This window comes from Mus musculus, chromosome Y, assembly GCF_000001635.26.
Source record: "Mus musculus strain C57BL/6J chromosome Y, GRCm38.p6 C57BL/6J".
Classification (NCBI taxonomy): Eukaryota; Metazoa; Chordata; class Mammalia; order Rodentia; family Muridae; genus Mus; species Mus musculus.
This window is the reverse complement of record NC_000087.7, coordinates 75,576,760-75,583,172: the sequence shown is the minus strand read 5'-3', so window position 1 is coordinate 75,583,172 and position 6,413 is coordinate 75,576,760.

Genomic DNA, 6,413 nt, shown 5'->3' with positions numbered 1-6,413 from the left:
GGTGATAAAATATATAAGAAAGCAACCTGAGGGTAGTGTTTGAAAAATGAGTCAGTGTTTAAGAGAACTGGCTGCTCTCTTAGAAGGTCAGGATTTGAATCACAGAACTCAGGTGGCAGCTCACAGCCTCATGAAGCTCCAATATCAAGGGACCAAGCTCCCTCTTATGGACTCTGTGAACCCTGGACAAAAAAGGCCCACAGACATTCACGCAAACAAAACATTTTTATATATACATATATGTTATTAAAATAAAAGTTTAAAGGCATTTTTAAATTTTGTAAGTAGAAAAGCTGAGAAAACTGTGTTGAGAAACAAGCCAATAAGCAGCCTTGCTCCATGTACCCTGCCTATAATCCTACATGGGTTCCTGCCCTGATTTCACTCAGTGATGGAGTGTGATGTGGAAGAATCACACAAACTAATCTTTTTCAAAAGAGAAGGGAGGAGAGGGGGATTGGAATGGGGATTTGTTGATGGGAAACTGTGAAGGAAGTTATCATTTAAATTGTAAATAGATAACTAAATTAATGATGAAAAAAATAAGTCCTGTCAAGAACTCCAATGTGACAGTGTGAAACTGCTAATCTACAACCTGCTAAACTCACATGTGTGGGGTGTGGGCATGCAAGTGTTCTGTCTGAGCCTGCAGGCCACTTAAATCCTCAAAAACCCTGTGGAGTTCAACCCTGACTTCCTGGCACAGATGATCCCCAAAGTGTATTGGGAAGTGCTTGTGCAGGTAGCAGACACCTCAATCTTGGCCCAGGTACACAAATAGCCAACTAGCTGCTATGAACAGGACAAGATACTTTTGAGGAAGATGTACCCACGTGTGCCTTGAGATTGATGTACTGGATGGTACTCTGCAATGGTCAGAATCCAGTGTTTTTTTCCCCATCATCCACAGGATCACCAATATGCTGTAGAATGATGAGGAGACAGAGAGGTAACCTTGCTAGCCACCACAATGCGATGTGGGAATGGGTATCCAGATGGAGGAAGACCCTCATGAAACAGTGGGGAGGGGTTGGGATAGAGGGTTTCTGGAAGGGTGGGAAACTGAAAACGGACATCATTTGAAATGTATATAAAGAAAATATACAATTAAAAAAAGACCAACCAAAGAGTACATAGGGCGGGGCCCATGGCTGCAGCTTCATATGTAGCAGAGAATGGCCTATTTGGACACCAGTGAGAGGTGAAGCTCCTGTTCAAGAGAAGGCTCTATACCCCAGTGTAAGGGAAAGTCAGGATTAGGAAGTAGGAGTGGGTATTTTGTTGATTACTGAGAGGAGGGATGGCATAGTGGGTTTTCAGAGGGGAAACCAGGGAAGGGGATAACATTTGAAATGAAAATAAAGAAAATGCCTCATAAAATAAAATAAAATAAAACAAAATAGATTGAAAACAACCACCTAGACACAATAAGTTAATAGCAGAATAATAAATAAGACAGTGTAGTGGTGCATACCTTTTATCCCTGCTCTTGGTAGGCAGAGGCAGGGGCAGGCAAATTTATGAGTTCAAGGCCAGCCTGATCTCCAGATTGAATTCCATGACAACCAGGGCTAAACAGAGAATCCCTGCCTCGAAAAAACAAAAAACAATAAACAAATAAAGAGAAAATGAATGACACACAGGCATACAGAAGAGGACTGGTCCCAAAGACAGCTCTGTCCTAAATATACTAGAGCACATTGCTTCACAAAATGAATTCTGAACATGCTCTCACATAGTGCATTTGAATATACTTTCTAGGTTAACCCCATATGATCACAAGAAACAAAAGGTAACAAGAAGATCAGAGTCAGAAGTATATCTCAGACTCATGTCAAAGACAGTCTGGGAGGCACACCATGCTTCGGTTTTCAAAGTTCAATAGAGTGGTTCTCCACCTTTTTAATACTGCGGTTCCTTCATATATATACTTCCTTATGCTGTGTGGTGCCCCAACCGTAAAACTATTTTTTGCTGCTTCATAACTGAAATGTCCTACTGATATGAATTGTAACATACATTTCTGACATACAGATAGTCTTAGACAACTCCTGTGAAATTTGTCACAAGGACTAGCAACCTACAGGTTGCCAACCACAGTGCCAGCAACTAGGAAAACTAGCCAGCCCCTTGATTTTTACAATGTTGCCTTCCGTAACTGTGGTAGAATAGATGTGCTCTATTTTAGTGGTCTAAGCATGTGAGGATCTGTAACACTACCTGGAAACACACATACCAAATTGGATGAGGGAGTCTATTTTTTCTGTCCTGGACCTTGCAGGTTTGAGTCAGCTCTAACGAAATAGAAGTGAAAGGATACTGGATGAATTCCTACTCAAAGTCTTTGGAGACAACAGGGATTTTATTGGGTTCTCATGGAGAATGGGAGAGTGTTTGTGCTCCATTAAAAAGGTACTCACATTCACTATTTTGATGCCTTTCTTTCTATTTGAGTGTGCTTTGTACTTTTGTCTGCTATGTGTTGTGTTCTGTGTTCTTTGTTACTAACTCTAGGGTTCTTCCCATACTTGGAAAATGAAAGTCAGTTTGAAAACCTTTCATATTTGTTCTCTGTATAGAAACTCTCTCTCTCTCTCTCTCTCTCTCTCTCTCTCTCTTTGAGTTTTCAAGACAGTGTTTCTCTGTGTAGCCATGTTGTTCTGGAAATCACCCTGTAGACCAGGTTGGCCTCGAACTTAGAAATTCACCTGTCTCTGCTTTTCGAGTGCGGGGGTTAAAGGTGTTTGCCACCACCACTTGGAAATATGATTCTTTTAAAAAATTAGATTATGAGTCCTTTGTACCAAAAATGAGATCAAAATTTCAAGGAAGGTACTTTTAATTGAAAATGCATCTTTCTGATAAAAAAAATGGGGTATTCCATGGAGATACAGAAGGTTGAAAATGACCCAAAAGGTATTGTTCTTCAACTAATTCCTTATCAGCTTGTAATTTTCTGAGGATATTGGCCACTGAGGCTTGAAGTATCAAAAACCCATCAGGCTATCTCTCTCTCATTCTTTCTCTCTCTTTCTCATTCTTTCACTCTCTCTCATTTTTTCTCTCTCCTCATTCTCTCTCTCTTTCTCTCTCTCTTTCTCTCTCTTTCTCTCTCTTTCTCTCTCTTTCTCTCTCTCTCTCTCTCTCTCTCTCTCTCTCTCTCTCTTTCGTTTTAAGCCATTCATCCAGTGGTTGACATCTAATGTTAATCCATTTCTTGTCTATTTCACACAGTGAGGCAATCAATATTGATGATATGACTGTGAAATGGTCCTTCTTACTTTTTTTTTCTTTTGCTTTTTTGAGACAGGCATGCCATGGACTCATTCATAACAGTTTTTCCCTCTAGAATAAGTTTGCATGCTTTAGCACTTGATAATAATCTCGATTGTTGATTTATTTTAATATCTGTGAGTTTCTGCAGTAACTGATTCTATTAGTTAGTGATTAGTTGCTGTGAAAAGACACCATGACCAAGGCCACTCATAAGAGACTCATTTCATTAGGGCTTTTCTACATTTCATTACACGTTCAGAGGTTCACTCCATGATCATCAAGGCAAAAAATATGGCACTGTCTAGGCAGACATGGTGGTGGAGAGGAAGTTTCGATTATGCACCTTCATCCAAATGCTTCGAGGAAAAACTATGTATTTTGCAAACAGGGAGGGTCTCTTCCACACTGGTAGAGCTTTAAAGCCCCAGAGTGATATGCTTCCTCCAGCAAGGCCAGACCTATTCCTACAAGGACACACCTCCTCATAGGCCAACTATATTTAGAATGCCACACTGGTTTCATAGCAACTTGACAAGATCTAGAGTCTTCAAAGAGAAGGAGACTCAGTTGAGAAGATGCCTCCATAAGATCCAGCTGTTAGGAATTTTCTTAATTGATGGGAGAGCACCCACTCCATTGTGGGTGTTGACATCCTTGTGGTGGTAGTCCTGGGTTCTTTAAGAAAGCAAGCTAAGCAAGATTAGAGGAGCAAGACAATAAGCATCACCACTCCATAGCCTATGAATGAGCCTCTGATTCCAGGATCCTGTGTTGTTTCAGTTTCTGTCCCAACTTCTTTGGTGATAAACAGCAATGTGGAAGTATAAGCTGAATAAAACCTTTGCTATGGAATTTGCTCTTTGGACATGGTGAATCCTTACAACAATAAAAAACAGTAAGGTATTCTTAGGGAAAAAATGTCTAACAGTGCCAATGTCACTTGTCTTATAACCACAAATAATAATGTGTAGACATTTTATTTTTACTTAGAGATAAGCTATACTCATGTACCTACCTGAGATGTAATTGTTCTAGTTTTCTTCTTTCTCACCAGGTAGAATACTACAATAAAAAATAACTTGGAAATAAAAAGGATACAGATTGTCACTGAGGAAGACAAAAAAGAAAGTTGAGTCAGTAACAGCAAACACTGGTTATTGGCTTGCCACTGTCTTAGCCACTGTTCTATTGCTATGTAGAGACACATTTGGTGACGGCAACTATTAGAAAACAAGGCATTCTTTGTGTAGAGAAAGGCCATTGACTTGTTTGAGTTAATTTTATATCCAGCTACTTCACCGAAACTGTTTATCAGGTTTGGTGTTCTCTGGTGGAATTTTTAGGGTCACTTATATATACTATCATATCATCTGCAAAAAGTGATATTTTTACTTCCTCTTTTCCAATTTATATCCACTTGATCTCCTTTTGTTGTCAAATTGCTCTGGCTCATTCTTCAAGTACTATATAATAAACAGGATGAGAAAGAATTTAGGGAAACAACACCCTTCTCAATAGTCACAAATAATAAAAAATATCTCGGCGTGACTCTAACTAAAGAAGTGAAAGATCTGTGTGATAAAAACTTCAAGTCTCTGAAGAAAGAAATTAAAGAAGATCTCAGAAGATGGAAAGATCTCCCATGCTCATGGATTGGCAGGATCAACATTGTAAAAATGGCTATCTTGCCAAAAGCAATCTACAGTTTCAATGCAATCCCCATCAAAATTCCAACTCAATTCTTCAACGAATTAGAAGGAGCAATTTGCAAATTCATCTGGAATAACAAAAACCTAGGATAGCAAAAACTCATGTCAAGGATAAAAGAACCTCTGGTGGAATCACCATGCCAGACCTAAAGCTTTACTACAAAGCAATTGTGATAAAAACTGCATGATACTGGTATAGAGACAGACAAGTACACCAATGGAACAGATTTGAAGACCCAGAAATGAACCCACACACCTATGGTCACTTGATCTTCGACAAGAGAGCTAAAACCATCCAGTGGAAGAAAGACAGCATTTTCAACAATTGGTGCTGGCACAACTGGTTGTTATCATGTAGAAGAATGCGAATCGATCCATACATATCTCCTTGTAGTAAGGTCAAATCTAAGTGGATCAAGGAACTTCACATAAAACCAGAGACACTGAAACTTATAGAGGAGAAAGTGGGGAAAAGCATTGAAGATATGGGCACAGGGGAAAAATTCCTGAATGGAACAGCAATGGTTTGTGCTGTAAGATCGAAAATTGACAAACGGAACCTAATGAAACTCCAAATTTTCTGCAAGGCAAAAGGCACCATCAATAAGACAAAAAGACCACCAACAGATTGGGAAAGGATCTTTACCTATCCTAAATCAGATAGGGGACTAATATCCAACATATATAAAGAACTCAAGAAGGTGGACTTCAGAAAATCAAATAACCCCATTAAAAATGGGGCTCAGAACTGAACAAAGAATTCTCACCTGAGGAATACCGAATGGCAGAGAAGCACCTGAAAAAATGTTCAACATCCTTAATCATCAGGGAAATGCAAATCAAAACAACCCTGAGATTCCACCTCACACCAGTCAGAATGGCTAAGATCAAAAATTCAGGTGACAGCAGATGCTGGCGTGGATGTGGAGAAAGAGGAACACTCCTCCATTGTTGGTGGGATTGCAGGCTTGTACAACCACTCTGGAAATCAGTCTGGCGGTTCCTCTGAAAATTGGTCATAGTACTACCAGAGGATCCAGCAATACCTCTCCAGGGCATATATCCAGAAGATGCCCCAACTGGTAAGAAGGACACATGCTCCACTATGTTCATCGCCACCTTATTTATAATAGTCAGAAGCTGGAAAGAACTCAGATACCCCTCAACAGAGGAATGGATACAGAAAATGTGGTACATCTACACAATGGAGTACTACTCAGCTATTAAAAAGAATGAATTTATGAAATTACTAGCCAAATGGATGGACCTGGAGGGCATCATCCTGAGTGAGGTAACACATTCACAAAGGAACTCACACAATATGTACTCACTGATAAGTGGATATTAGCCCAAAACCTAGGATACCCAAGATATAAGATACAATTTCCTAAACACATGAAACTCAAGAAAAATGAAGACTGAAGTGTG